The sequence below is a fragment of the Giraffa tippelskirchi genome, chromosome 9 (genome assembly GCF_054371585.1).
Source record: "Giraffa tippelskirchi isolate mGirTip1 chromosome 9, T2T-mGirTip1v1.2.pri, whole genome shotgun sequence".
Lineage (NCBI taxonomy): Eukaryota > Metazoa > Chordata > Mammalia > Artiodactyla > Giraffidae > Giraffa > Giraffa tippelskirchi.
The window spans coordinates 43,919,216-43,935,206 of record NC_137283.1 but is presented as its reverse complement, the minus strand read 5'-3'; the positions used below and the strand labels follow the sequence as shown (position 1 = coordinate 43,935,206).

Genomic DNA, 15,991 nt, shown 5'->3' with positions numbered 1-15,991 from the left:
ATATTTATATATTATAAGATAAATATATTTATATATATATGAAACATTCTTATATATATAAAACATATGTATAACATTTTTATATATTTTATCTTATATATTTATATACACACACACACATATATATATACACACACACACACATATATATATATCTGTGTGTGTCTGTGTATGTGTATATGGAATATTCAGACTTGAAAAATAAATCTTGTCATTTGCAACAATATGGATGAAAATGGAGGGCATTATACTAGGTGACATAAACCAGACAGAGAAAGACAAGATCTGAATATCATTTATATGAAATCTAAAAAAAAAAAAGAGTAAAAAAAAGTCATCATCGGGGGCTAGGAACTGGGGAAATAAGGAGAGATTGGTAAAAAGTTACAAAATTTCAGTTATAAGAGGAGTAAGTTCTGAGGATCAATGTCTAATGGTGACTCGAGTTGATAACACCTCATTGTATAATTGAAATATGCTAAGAAAGTAGAATTTAAATGTCCTCTCCCCAAGATAGATGAACAAAAGACAATGTAATTAACCCTTTGTCAGCAAATAACTCCATAAGGTTGTGGTTTCTCAAGATTTTAAGAGATTTGGCGGGGGAGGGGGGTGGGTAGCCTGTGCTGGAGATTTTTACCTCTTATGTAATTGTCTTTTTTTTTTTTAATTTTACTTTATTTTGGGCTGTGCTGGGTCTTCACTGCTGCATAGACTTTTCTCTAGTTGCAGCAAGCAAGAGCTACTCTCAATTTGAGGTGAGCAAGCTTCTCATTGTGGTGGCTTCTCTTGTTGCTGAGCACGGGCTCCAGGACGCACAGGTTACAGTCGTTGCAGCTCCCAGGCTCCAGAGCACAGGCTCAGTAGTTGTGGCTCATGGGCTTAGTTGCTCCACAGTATGTGGGATCTTCCCAGACCAGGGATCAAACCTGTGTCTCCTGCTTTGGCAGGCAGATTCTTTACCATTGAGCTACCAAGGAAGTTCTGTAATTGTCTTTATGTTTCTGCCTTCAGTAACATGTTTAGAGACATTTTTATCCCCCGTGCTTTGTTCATTCATGTTTTTTCCTTGTTTAAATCTTTAGCTCATCCAGAATTTTGATATGAGGTGAGAAGTAGAATCTATTATATTTTGCCCAAAATTCAGCCAATTGTCTGAGTTTTCTTTAAAGTTTCCAAATGTTTCTACTGGTGTCCAGAGACACAGCCCAAACGGGGCCTCATTCAGCAGCCCAAAGCATCAAATGACCGCCAGTGGAATGACCACAAGGCAATAAACAGGTTCCATCAAAAATTATGGAGGAGAGAGCCAAATATTTTCCTTCTTAGAGTATTATCCAGAAAAGTATTTTGTCTCAAAGCTATAGCAGGGGGACAAATGCTATTAAAAAAAAATCAGAGAAATATTTATTCTGAGCCAATGGCAAGGTGTAAACTAAGAAATATACAAAGATACAAATGCCAAGTGGGATTGAAAGGTTGATTTTCCTTTTCAAAGATCAAGGGTAACTTTCCTCATAAAAGCATGTAAATATTAATTTATTCAGATGGTAACTCTCGGTGCCAGGACAAAATGTCCATGGCTTTTCCACGGGTTAGAATTCTGACAGCCTGGCTGACTTGCCAGTTCACCAGATTGTTCACACAGCGCAGTGGCTCCTTGGCTGACTTGGAAGAATCTCTAGGCCTAGAAAACACAGATCATGGGTGGTCGATTGTTGTTCTGATTGGGAGGATGGACGTGATGTCCAGAGAGTTGTGTTGACAGGTCTTCAGATGCCTGTCTCGTGATCATTCTTCCTTTTTATCCTTGTTCCTTTATTCCTTGTTTTCAGAAACATCATGGCTGTGTGTTTGAGATAAGTCCAGTGAGCTCCAGATACAGCCCGCTCTGTCTCCTTTTATTCCCCCAGAATTTAGTGAGCATCTTTTATGTGCCAAGAACTGTGGTATACTTGGGGTACTGTGATGGACAAGACAGACAGAAGCCTGACCTCATAGAGCTTATGTTTTAAAACAGGGGTTGGCGAATGATAGTGAACTTTCCCACTGAATATTTTTGTAAGGTCCAGGAGCTAAAAAAGTGTTTTTAGCTGTTTTTTGTTTTGTTTTGTTTAATTTTTGAAGATTTTTTTAAAGTCAAAAAGAGAGTGTTTTGTGACGCATGAACATTACATGAATTTCAATGTCTACAAGTGTTGGAACACAGCCACGTACATTCACTTACATGTTTTGCTCTTTCACACTAAAACAGCAGAGTAGAATCATTGCGACAGAAACCGTAGGGCCACAGAGCCTGAACTATTTTCTATCTGGCCCTTTACTGAAAAGATTTGTTGTTCCAGAAGACAGACTAAACAGGAAAATAAGATGATTATAGACTAAGCAAGACACCCTGGAGCACATCGCTGGGATGAGATGCAGAGAGGGCCAGGGTCAGGGAGAGCATCACTGGGGAAATGTGATTTGAATTGAGACCCCAAGGAGGACAAAAGTAGAGTTTGTGGAGGGCCACGAGGGAAACAAATTCCAGGAAAATAGAAACAGCAAATACAAAGACCCTGGGGCATGCAGGTTCAGAAAACCCACCTGTACTGGGGCAGCTGGGAATGGGAGGAGGGGAGGCTGATGAGACAAGACTTGAGCAGCCTCTGATTGCTGGGGCCGCAGGCGGGGACAGGGTGGAGGCAGAGGGTAGCCGGCTCTTCCTGGAGTACAGGAGAGGGGCAAAGTGGCTGAGACCAAAGTGGCAGGTGCAAATGCAGAGCCTGCCTAGAGTCAATATATATTTTGGAGATGGAGCCCACAAAACTTAGTGCTGAATTGCACATGGGGAAAGGGAAGAGTTAAGGGTGGGGACTGGATAGCTGGCTTAAACTGCGCAGTTGATGGCTTCATTGCTGAGATAGAAAGGACTGGAAGTTACAGTTTGTGTAGGAGTTGGCAGGAGGGTGGAGATTAGAGAACTTGCCTTTAAGAAGCCCAAGGAAAAATGGCAAATAGAGAATGGGAGTTAAGAGTCTGGAACTCAGGGGAGAGGTTTGGGATGGAGATAGGAAACCTGAAAGCCCACTCTCTGAGCCTGTGTTTAAAAAGACACCCTAAAGGTCCTACAGGTGAATCTGTGGCCTCTCTGCCCACGGCCCATGAGGCTGCCTCACCCCTCCCAACCAGAGGGATGCTCCGTGCACTCCCATCTGGCCATCTGACAAACACGTTTCAGCACCTTTTCTCTCTTATTATCTCCTCAAATCACACACATCCATGCCTACTGTCCCCAGGCACAAAGTGGCCTTCCTAAAGGGAGGATGAGCTTTCACTACCAGAGGTCACCACACCTCACTATATGGGGCTTAGGAGAAATGTTTCCTGCTCAACATGGAGTAGCTCTGGCCCTGTGAGAACCCATCTCCTGCTTCCAGCAAAAAAAGCTCAGCTAGGAAACGCCGGGGCAGTTAGGTAGACAGGAGAGCTCTACAGACTTGTGCAAGCCTTTGTACATGTTTGGGTCACTGAAAGACTATTAGCAAGGTCACTGTCGGGAAACGTTGGCACCAGACCCCCCATCTCCTTGGCAAGCCCCATTGTAAGTATGCAAGCACACAGTTACCCTATTTGTACCCCAGAGATTCCCTCTGCATTCTCTCAGGCTGTGATGACCTCCCAAAATCAGGGTTAGGGTTTTTGTCTTTGTTATAGTTTATTGAAGTATAGTTGACTTACCATGCTGTGTTCATTTCTGCTATATAGTAAAGTGATTCAGTTATGCATTCTTTTGCATATTCTTTTCCATTATGGTTTATCACAGGATATTGAATAGAGTGTACTGTGTGTACTATGCTATACAATAGGACCTTACTGTTTATTCATTCTGTATATAACAGTTTGCATGAGCTAACCCTAAAATTCCCAATCCATCCCTCCCTCACCCCACCCCTTGGCAACAGAAATCTGTTCTCTATGTCTGCGACTCTGATTCTGTTTCATAGATAAGTTCATGTGTACCATATTTTAGATTCTACATATAAATGATCAAAAACAGTTTTATAGAGGTGTTTGCTAGCTCCCAAGGTCCAGTGCAAACCCAAAGACATTGAATCCCCACTCTCCCACTCCATGGCACTAAGTGAAGACATTTCAAGTCACCTTCAGGTGACTGTCTTGACAAAATGACACAATTCAAGGTTTGGTGCACTGCCACTGACACACCATCAGCCTCAATTCTAGAAGCTGGGTTCCTATACTGCCTTTTCCACCACCTGGCTGTTTGGGCACAAACTGTTCCCTCTCTGAATCCCAGACACCTCATCTGTGACTGGAAGGAGCTAATTCCCTATTTCAGAGGCATTTGCTGAGCGCGGACAGGTGCTGTGCTGGGCCCCAGGGATGTAGATCTTGGTAGACACGTGCCTGCCCTCGAGCAGACTAGAGTGTACATTGGATCGGGCGCAAGGCTCTTGGCCACAGTCAGCACTTTACCTGCTCGACTCTGTGATCAGTGCTGAGCCCATTACGTGAATGACCTCATCTCCCTCAGCAATCCGACACAGGAGGCATTCCTACCCTATTTTACCCAGTTTGGAGAGAGTAAGTGACTCATCCTACAGGGTCACATACACAGCAAGTAGGAAGTAAAGCCAGGACTCAGTGGCAGGCAGGCTGAATATCAGTGCCCCCCTCTTCAACGCTTGAGGGGCCTCTCAGTTGGGTATGGCATCCTGGAGAGGGCTCATCCTGTGATTCCCCCGCTGACTCTCAGCCAGCCGGTGAGGAGAGGGCCCTGGCTGCTTTGCCAGCTCTGACACTTCTGTGCTCTGGCGTTTTCCTAGCCTCTCTGGACCTCAGTTTCCCCAGAAGCAGCTCAGATTGCCCAGGTATAGGAATAGCCTCAGAATCCATCAAGGCAGGTGACTTCATTCTTACTGAAGGGGGAAACTGAGGCAGGAACCATGCAGACTTGGTCAAATTCTCCCCAAGAAGGAGCAGGAAGGCCATGCCAGGATCTCAGTGGGAGTCCAACCTCATGGGCACATTCTTCTCCACTCGCATCTCAGACTTAATATCATCTTTTAATGCAGGAGGAAGCTGGGGCTCAGATGAAGGAATCAGCTTAACCGAAGTCTCCCAACCAGAAAGTAGCAAATGAAGACTAGAAAGCATTTATTGTTGGCAGCAACATGGAAAGCAGGTGAGAGCGTGACCTTTGGAATAAGGTGGAGTGGGGTGTGGACCTTCCTAGTTCTGTGTCCTTGGGCCGTTGACCTGACACCTGCCAGTGGGAACAATGACAAAGGCACCCTCGTCAGGCCAAGTGACACAACGGGTTGAGCCCACTGCCTGACAAACAGCAACCCTTGCAAGTATCTATTGAGCACCTACTATTCCAAGTGCTTTTATTGTTCTTAACGGCTTACTGGGGAGGTCTTACTATCTCACTTTTCAGATGAGCATGTTGTAGTAAGTCTCACACGCTCCAGTTGATCAGCTGTTACCTGGGGAAGGCAGGATTCAAACCGGTGCGGTCCGGCTGCAGACACCCAACACTCTTCTCTGCCAAACGACTCTGTCTTCACCCGCTTTGAGTGTGGTAGTAAAATAAGACCCAGTCAGGAAAGCACAGGAGGACTTTTGTCATCATATAACAAGGCTGTCCTTTGGAACAAGTCCATGGGGATGAGGAGGGAAAGGAGCCATGGTGAGTGGGTCATTCTGTGCAGGGAGAGCAGAAGCAGCTTCCCAGGCCTGACAGAGGACTGAATGTAACCAAGCAGGACCCCATGGGGCCTTCCCTGGACAGATCCCTCCCCCACATCCTCTGCTTCAGCTCCTCTCTGAAGTACTCAGATAAACATAGTAGCTGATGCACATTTCCTGAGTTTTTCAGAACATAAAGTGGGGAAGTTGGGATGAACATCCCTCTTAGGGGTGAGGAATTTGTCAAGAATAATATTTCAGTCCTATAACTGTACATATAACTCATTGATCCCATACAGTAATCATATGTGGTAGGTACTAGCATTATTCCTATTATAGGGAGGAGGGGCTAAGTCACAGGTTCAGTGACTGATCCAAGGTCACACAAGTGAATTATCGCAGACCTGGATCTGAGCCCAGGCAGACCAGACTGGAATCCAAAACTCCAACCAGTGTAGCATCTATAAGGTGGTCTGAAGAGATGAAGTGACTTACCCACAAAATACGGAGCCATGACTTAGAATTCAGCCTGTGATCTTAACAACAAACCACGATGGGTTTAGAGCTTTGAGTCAGTTGATCTGGCCCTCACCCTACACCGAATGGCTATTGCCCTTCTCGGTCTCCCCACCCTTCCACGGTGCACCTTCCCCTTCCCACCACAGGACATGCTAACTCTTCCTTCCCAACCTCTAATCCCTGCTGTCCTTCAGCTTGGTATGAACACACCATCCTCTGTGCCTGAATCACCCCTCCTCTCCCTTCAAGACTGAACTTAAATATTTCCTCCTGCCATCTCGACTTTTCAAACCCGCTATTTGTGCCCTACCTGCTCGCACATAAATCATACCCAGCTCCCCCATCTCTGCACACATCACAGTCATGCCGGTAGGAATGACCATACCCTGTCCCTCTCCCAGCCTGTCAGTTCCAAGAGGGAAGGGATGATCTCTGTACTAGTCATGTCAACATATTTTTAGTGATATGAATCTAAGGGGTGGAGGGACTTGCAGTGGTCCCAGTATACACCAGGCTGAGGATTCATAATTACTTCTTTCAGTCCCTCTAGGGTACCCCAGTCTTCCTCACCACTGGGCCTTTGCACACACTTTACCCTTGTCCTCCTTTTTACTCTAGTGTCTTGTTCCTGAGCGTGGGTCAGGTTGCCCTATTTTAAGCTCTCTCAGCCCATGTAGTTTTCCTCTAAAGACATTGTTCCCAGTGATCCCTGGACCCCCTGGAGGTCCGTTAAGCCCTTTTGTGAGATGCAAACTGTTTTTCTAAATTATTAAGAAAATACAGTATACCTGAAACTGATACAATGTTATGTCAATTTTATCTTCATTTTAAGAATCATACAAAGCAAATAGTAATAGTAGATGCTCAATAAACAGTCAGAAAATGAGTGACCCCAGCCCAATGATGGGTCCGAGGGTCAATGCACATGCCCGAGACAAACCCTTCCTCAGCAGGGGCAGTTCTAGGTGTGGCTGCTGGGCAGTGGCTGGTGTAGGAGAGATGAGAGGAAGAGGCCTGGAGGCAACTCGACCCCTGGAACCGGGTACCCACTGGGCAAAATCTTCGGGCCCAACATGGTGCTATAAATGTGCAGCCTCCCACTTGGCTCTGCATTTTTCCAATTTCTTGCAAGTGCATCTGGAACACATTAGAAAGGGGTCAGACTGGTTTGGAAAATGTTTGGGTAACTCTGCACATGGGAGGTGGAGCTGGAAACCTGTGGGGAAGAACATGACCCCCAGACAGAGTTCCCAGTTACGGCTGGAGAGCCGCTCGCCCACCCGCCTGCCCACCCAGGACAAGCTCCGGGCTGCCCCCTCTCACGCCCTGCCCATCAGGGGAGCCTCTGGCTCCACCTTCATCCCTCAGGGACCCCCTTAAAGACTTGCTGTGGTAAGGAGACATCCCTCCATGGGTCCTTCCCTGTCCCCCCATGTCTTTCTCCTGTTGCTTCTCCTGACCCAAACCACAAACTCAGCCCAGGCCCTGCTCCTTGAATAGCAATGGTAGTGACAGTAATCGGAACCCATCAATCACTTCCCATCTGTGGAGCCCTCATGTCCCAGGTGAGGGGCTTCACACACATCTTATCCTTTGAATAAACCCCCCAACCATGTGCATTCCTGTTCTCACATCTCAGATAAAAAAACTGAGGTGCAGGAAGGTGATTTGACTCTCCCGAGGCCATAAAGCTGAAACTCAGACCCGAGTTGCGCAGCACCAGTTTGTTTCATACCGTCTATGGCACACTGGTATCCCAGGAACCTGAAAGAATTCTCTAGAAGCCAGTTCCTTTTCTCCCAAATCAAGGAGATGCTGCTACTGCTGCTGCTGCTAAGTCACTTCAGTCGTGTCCGACTCTGTGCGACCCCATGGACGGCAGCTCACCAGGCTCCGCCGTCCCTAGGATTCTCCAGGCAAGAATACTGGAGTGGGTTGCCATTTCCTTCTCCAGTGCATGAAAGGGAAAAGTGAAAGTGAAGTTGCTCAGTCGTGTCCGACTCGTAGCGACCCCATGGACTGTAGCCTACCAGGCTCCTCCATCCATGGGATTTTCTAGGCAAGAGTACTGGAGTGGGGTGCCATTGCCTTCTCCGCAAGGAGATGCAGAGGCAGCTAAAAGAACGGGCTTAAAAGCAGAGGAAAGCGTCTTATCCGTGGCACCTGGTTACCTATAACAATCAGCTGTTTTAAATTAGCCTCCCCTGCCCTTCGCTGCTGCTCCCAATCAGGTCTCCAACGCTGCCATCTCCACGCGTTATCTTGGGGTGAGAAAATACCACGGACTCAAAACCCACTTCCTCAGCCCACCCTAGCCCTCGGAAGATGAGGGCACTTCAGAATAGAGAGACATTAATTTTCCAAGAATGATTCCTTTCTCCCGGACTATCTGAGAAATCCAGGGCTAAGTAATGTTCAAGGCGTGCACGGGAGACAGATAACCAGCCTGGCCACAGAACAGAGAGGAGGCTGGCCAGGGCCCTCCCTTGCTCACGGCTCGTGTCAAAGGACAGCAGAGCCCTCGAGCTGGTTTCAGTCTAGAGAGGGCTCAGATGGAAGCCGGGAAGGGCCACAGCCGCAGTCATTTCACCCCAGCCTCTCCTCTGTCTAGACCTGCGCTGTCCCATGCTGCAGCTGCCAGCCGCCTGTGACTCCAAAAAGGCGGTTAATCTGCATCCGAGTGTCCTGGCCAAAGACACTCCCGACCTCGAAGACTTGGCACGGGAGAAATGTGAGTTATCGCAATAGTAGTGTTTGCATTGATTTCATGTTGAAATGACAGATATTTGATATATGGGGTTAAATATATTATCAGAAGTAATTTCACCTTTTTGCTGTTTCTAATGGGCTATCCAACAATTGTAAATTACCCAGAGGGTTGGCATATTTCTGTTTGATGGCCCCACCCTTGACACAGGGCACAGCCCCACCTGGGGTTTCCTTCCTCCCCATTCCCCATGCCAGTTCAGTCACCCACAGCCCCTCTCTCCCTTGAAGCCTGCCCCTCCTTGTCCAGGGCTCCCTGGGGCTCCCCATGATAGGTCAGATCAAGCCTCAGACACTCTCCCCAGCCTTCCGGGCCACCTGGTTGACTGACCCTGTCCTGACCTTGGCCGGTGACCCCAGAAGCTGTCTCCATCTTCCTTTCATCCCCTCTGTGTCCTGGCACACTTCTGGGGCCCCAGGTGGAGAACCACCCTCCTCCTGCCCCCGCTCCTTCTGGTCTTTTGCTTCTGAAGTTGGCAGGTAATTGCTCCTTCCCTCCTCTTTAATGAGCTCCTGGCTCCTGGGGTGCAGGAAGCACGGGCCCAGGCTTGCCCTCCGTCTAGAACCAGTTGCTACCCGACCTCAGCCGCATCACCCCAGTGCAGATGCCCAACGGGAGTGTTGGGCCCACCGTGCCCAGCCTCTCCCCCTGAGCGGCACCCCATGAGCACTGACGCTGGGGCAGAGCAAAGCATCTGGGTGCTCCCCGTTCCCACCACTCCTCCCCTCCCAGAGCCCTCCTGCTGGAGGGTATCTCCCTGACTTCCCTTTCTCAAGAATTCAGGCTCTCTCTCCTGCAGAAGCCCACTCCCACCACACAGGCTTCCCTCCCATCAGCTCAACCAAGAGCACATTTCTGCTTTTAGAACTCCAAAAGCACTTACATAGGGCCAGGAAGAAACCCTTGTGGTCTGTAGTCCTTTGATACTCACCAAGCACGTTCGCTTGTAGCCTTTAATCCCTGTAATCAAGCCCATTTAACGATGAAGCCGAGGTTCAGAGTGATAAAGGAGTGTGCTCAGGACCATATGTAGCAGGCTCTGAAGCTGCCATTGGCATGATTTTATTCTTTTTTATGACTGAGTAGTAGTCCATTGTGTGCATGTATGTGTGTGTGTATAAGTTTATGTATAGAAACATGCATACCGCGTGTTTATCCATTCATCTTTTATTGGACCTGTAGGTTGTTTCATGTCTGGGCTATTGTAAACAATACTGCTATGAATGTTGAGCTGCATATTATCTTTTTAAGTTAAGAGTTTTCTCCACATATATGCCCCAGAGTGAGATAGCTGTATCATATAGTAACTTCTATTTTTAGTTTTTTAAGGAATCTCCATAGTGTTTTCCATAGTGGCTACACCAATTTACATTCCCACCAACAGTGTAGGAGGGTTCGCTTTTCTCCATACCCTCTCTAGCATTTATTATTTGTAGACATTTTGACAGTGGCCATACTGACTGGTGTGAGGTGGTGGTGGTGGTGGTTGGAGTTTGAACAAACTCTGGGAGATAGTGCAAGACAGGTAAGCCTGGTGTGCTGCAGTCCATGGGGTCGCAAAGAGTTGGACACAATTTAGCAACTGAACAACAGCGATTCTGACTGGTGTGAGGTGGAACCTCATTGTAGTTTGCATTTGCATTTCTTGAATAATTAAGGATGTTGAGCATCTTTTCATGTGCCTGTTGCCATCTGTGTGTCATCTTTGGAGAAATGTCTATTTAGGTCTTCTGCCCATTCTTTGATTGGGATGTTTGCTTGTTTTTATTGTTATTGAGTTGTATGAGCTGTTGATATATGTTGGAAATTAATCCCCTGTCAGTTGAATCGTTTGCAAATATTTTCTCTCAGGCTGAATGTTGTCTTTTTGTTTTATTTACCGTTTCCTTCACTGTCAATAAGCTAAGTGTGATTAGGTCTATGCAAACATCTTAACCCCTCTCTGCTCCAGTTTCCTCGTCTGTAAAATGGCAGTGACCATCTCAGGGTTCTCATGGGGATTAAGTGAGTGGGTACAGGGTTTGCATTTAAAGCAGTGCCTACAGGTGCCACAGAGTAAGTCTGCGGTAAATGGTAGCTGTTCATATTAATGTGTATTTAATAAGTACTTAATCTTCTCTTCACCAGGCTGTGAGCTCCTAGAGTATGAGAGATGTGACCTGGGCCTTCCTTGGCCTCCCAGCTTCCGTCTCCAGTGAAGGTCTTGAAGGTGCTCTGATGGTGACAGTGAGACAGAGGGATCCAGGTAAGTGCAGATTTTGTGAACTAATTGTGGCCCACAGAAACTCATATTGAAGTTCTAAGGAGGCTGAATTTGAAACAGGAGCTGGTTGTCAAAGGTAACCACGTGCCACAGATAAGATGATTTCCTCTGCTTTCAAGTTCCTTCTCTGGCTGCTTTTGCTTCTTCTTGATTTGGAACAAGGAATTGGCTTCTAGATGATCCTTTTCAGTTCCTGGAATATTGGTATACTGTGGAGGGAATGGAACAAACTTTGGTGCTGGGGAAGATGTAGGAGATATGTTCTACTGATTTTGATATCAGCTGGAATAAGACATTTGTTTTTAAGAAATGCATTATAGTAGAATGTTTAACTGCAGTTTTGGTTTGACAGCCCAGCTTAATGGAACATAAGCAAAAGGGGAAGTAAATGCCAGTATTTATTGAATGGTTCCAAGTAACCTATTCTTCACATGCAGCACTGTGTTAAATATTAAATCCTACAAAATAGTGTGATTCCTGGTTCTATAGACAGGGACACTTAAGACTCAAAGGCTTTCTTGTGATACTGTTCACTCAGGAGTTGCTGTGTCAGGATTCAAACCCAAGTCTGCTGGCTCCAGCATCCATTTCTTCCTCTGGGCCAGGTTCCTGTGTGACTAATGGGGCACTTAATCTGAAGGTCATCTTATATGGAATAAAATAGCCCATACAATCTGCTCATGATGATAGATTTTTCAGCAAACCTTTTCCTCCGTAAAATATGAGGAAAAAACCTCACCTAGCGTCACCTCCATTACCACCTAATGAAAATAATAAATCACAATTAATCTTAAACATTTTGTTTTTACTGTAGCTCTAAAAATATACATAAAGGTTCAATGTTTTTAAAAAAATCCAAAAGGATGGATGTGTTAATGAGGAATTCCATTCACAGAAAGTTAAAAACAAAAACACATATTTTAGGGTTGCAAGTGGTTTATGGAAATTTCTGGTTGCTGTAGGACATGAATGTGATGATTTACAATACACCAAAACTCATACAGCACTGGCTTGCAGAAAGCTTACTTTCTCTGTAATGATCTGGTGTCACAAATCTGAGTTCACTCGTGTAGTGTGTAGTTGCATTCAGGTGATGGAGAACATTGAATCTAGTTTTGGGAAGAGGGACTTTTCAGTAGTCATTTGGTTTTTTTGTGTTTTCTTTTTAAATGATGTATAATTGATTTAGAATGTTGTGTTAGTGTCCAGTGTATAACAAAGTGATTCGGTTCTACATATATATCTATGTATATATTTTTTCTTTTTCATATTCTTTTCCATTATAGGTTGTTACAATATATTGAATACAGTTCCCTTTGCTATACAGTAGGACCTGTTATTAATGTATTTTATACATCTGCTAATCCAAAATCCCTAATTTATCCCTCCCCATCCTTTGTCCCCTTTGGTAACCATAAATTTGTTTTCTGGGTCCATGAGTTTGTTTTGGTTTTGTAAATAAGCTCATTTGTATCATATTTTAGATTGTATGTATAAGTGATATCATTGCAATTCATCTTTGACTGATTTACTTCACTTAGAATGGTAATCTCTAGGTCCATCCATGTTGCTGCAAATGGCATTATTTCATTCTTTGTTATGGCTGAGTAGTAATCCATTGTGTGTGTGTGTGTGTGTGTGTGTGTGTGTGTGTGTGTGTGTGTGTTTATGTCTTCCCTATCCATTCACCTGTTAATGGACATTTAAGTGGCTTCCATATCTTGGCTATTGTAAATAATGCTGCTGTGAACATTGGGCTGCATGTAACGTTTGGAATTAGAGTTTGCTCCAGATATATGCCCAGCAGTGGAATTGCTATTATCTTATGGACTGAGGAGTTTGGTGGGCTACAGTTCTTGGGATCATAAAAGAGTCAACCATGACTTAGAGAATAAGAAAAAAAACAGAAAAATGGCAACTCTATATTTAGTTTTTTAATGAACTTCCACACTGTTGTCCATAGTGGCTACACCAATTTACTTCCCCATCAACAGTGTAGGAGGGTTCCTTTTTCTCTGCATCCTCTCCCACATTTATTATGTGTATACTTGTTGATGATGGCCATTCTGATTGGTCTGAGGTGATACCTGATTGTAGTTTTGATTTGCATTTCCTTCATAATAAGCGATGTTGAGCATCTTTTCATGTGGCTGTTGGAAATGTGTATGTCTTCTTTGAAAAAATGTCTATTTAGGTCTTCAACTCAGTTTTAAAATTTTCTTGTTTTGAGCTATTTGTATACTTTAGATATTAAGCCCTTATTGGTTTCATTGCTTGCAAATGCCAGGGGCAAAAGGCTGGGGTGGGGTGGAGAGGGTAAAGGGGGAGTCGGTGTTTAATGGGGACAGAGCTTCAGTTTAGGAAAGTGAAAAATTTGGGAGGCGGATGATGGTGGGGGTCACATAACAATATGAGTGTACATAGTGCCACTAAACTGTACAGTTGAATATGGTTACAGCAGTATGTTTTATATTATGTGACCATTACCACATAAAAACATTAAGAAAAGACAGCTATCCCATGCTCTTAGATTTGAAGAATACTGTTAAAATAGCCATAATACCCAAGGCAGTCTGCAGATTCAGTGAGATCCCTATCAAATTACCTGGGATATTGGTGTTCTGGGATATTGCTGTTCTCTGGAGGGTATGAAACAAACTTTGTTGCTGAGGAGAATATAGGAGAAACACCAGCTAGAATAAGACATTTGTTTTTAAGAAATGCAATATTCGTATGTTTAACTGCAGTTTGTGATTTTAACTCGTGGCTAGCAGAATAAATAATGTGGAGGTTTGAACAGCCCAGCTTGAGGGAACAGAAGCAAAGGGGAAAGCAAATGCCAGTATTTATTGAGTGGTTCCAAGTAACCTGTTCTTCACATGCAGCGCCATGTTAAATATTAACTCCTACAAAATAGTGTGATCCCTGGATCCATAGACAAGAGACACTTAAGACTCAAAGCTTTGTCATGATGCCATTGACTCAAGAGTTGCTGTATCAGGATTCAAACCCAAGTCTTCTAGCTCCAGCTTCCACGTTCTTCCACTGGGCCAGATTACAGTGTAACTAATGGGGAACTTAATCTGAAGTCATCTCTTACATGAAATAAAATAGCACATGCCGTCTGCTCATGATAATAGATGTTTCAGCAAATCTTTTCCCCCAGAGAATATGAAGAAAAAACCTTGCCTAGCATCACCTCACTTACCACCTAATGAAAATAATAAATCACAATTAATCTTATACATTTGCTTTTACTATAGTTCTGAAAATGTACATAAATGTTCAATGTTAAAAAAAATCCAAAAGGATGGCTATAAGTGAGGAATTCCATTCACAGAAAGCTAAAAACAAAAACACATATTTCAGGGTTGCAAGAGGTTTATGGAAATTTCTGGTTGCTATGAATGTGATGATTTACAATACACCAAAACTCATACAGCACTGGCTTGCAGAAAGCTTACTTTCTCTATAATGATCGGGTATCACAAATTTGAATTTACTCATGTAGTTTGTAGTTGCATTCAGGTGATGGAGAACATTGAATCTAGTGCTGGGAAGAGGGACTTTTTCATAGTTATTTGACATTTTGTGTTTTCTTTTTAAATGAAGTATAGTTGATATAGAATGTTGTGTTAGTGTCCGGTGTATAACAAAGTGATTCAGTTCTGCGTATATATCTCTCTATATATTTTTTCTTTTCCATATTATTTTCCATTATAGGTTGTTATAATATATTGAGTATAGTTCCCTGTGATATACAATAGGACCTTGTTGTCAATGTATTTTATACATAGTTGTTTACATCTGTTAATCCCAAATCCCTAATTTATCTCTCCCCATTCCTTGTCCCCTTTGGTAACCATAAATTCATTTTCTGAGTCCACGAGTCTGTTTTAGTTTTGTAAATACGTTCATTTGTGTCATATTTTAGATTGTACATAGAAGTGATATCATTGGAATTTGTCTTTGACTGATTTACTAAGTATGATAATCTCTAGATCCATCTATGTTGCTACAAATGGCATTATTTAATTTTTTGTTATGACTGAGTAGTAATCCATTCTGTGTGTGTGTATCTTCTCTATTCATTTATCTATTAATGGACATTTGGGTTGCTTCTATCTCTTGGCTATTGTAAATAATGCTGCTATGAACACTGAGCTGCATTTAACTTTTGAAATTAGAATTTTCTCCAGATATATGCCCAGGAGTGAAATTGCTGTCTCATATAGCCAGAGGAGCCTGGTGGGCAGCAGTCCATGGGGTCACAAAAGAGTCAGACGTGACTTAAGAGATTCAGTTCAGTTCAGTTCAGTCGCTCAGTCATGTCTGACTCTTTGCGACCCCATGAATCGCAGCACGCCAGGCCTCTCTGTCCATCACCAACTCCCGGAGTTTACCCAAACCCATGTCCATCGAGTCAGTGATGCCATCCAACCATCTCATCCTCTGTCGTCCCCTTCTCCTCCCGCCCCCAATCCTTCCCAGCATCAGGGTCTTTTCCAATGTGTCAACTCTTCGCATGAGGTGGCCAAAGTATTGGAGTTTCAGCTTCAACATCAGTCCTTCCAGTGAACACCCAGGACTGATCTCCTTTAGGATGGATTGATTGGATCTCCTTGCAGTCCAAGGGACTCTCAAGAGTCTTCTCCAACACCACAGTTCAAAAGCATCAATTCTTTGGTGCTCAGCTTTCTTCACCGTCCAACTCTCACATCCATACATGACCACTGGAAACACTATAC

At 44.2% G+C, this 15,991-nt stretch overlaps 1 protein-coding gene across 1 annotated transcript in view; it reads left to right on the top strand.

Moving 5' to 3' along the window:
- Positions 1-15,991, top strand: part of LOC145519897 (uncharacterized) — a 347,803-nt gene that overhangs the window by 273,232 nt on the left and 58,580 nt on the right. Inside the window, exons 25-27 of the mRNA XM_081524944.1 lie at positions 5,079-5,188; positions 8,825-8,944; positions 11,108-11,225. The gene's annotated coding sequence lies outside the window, so the exon portion shown is untranslated. The remainder of the gene's footprint in view (positions 1-5,078; positions 5,189-8,824; positions 8,945-11,107; positions 11,226-15,991) is intronic.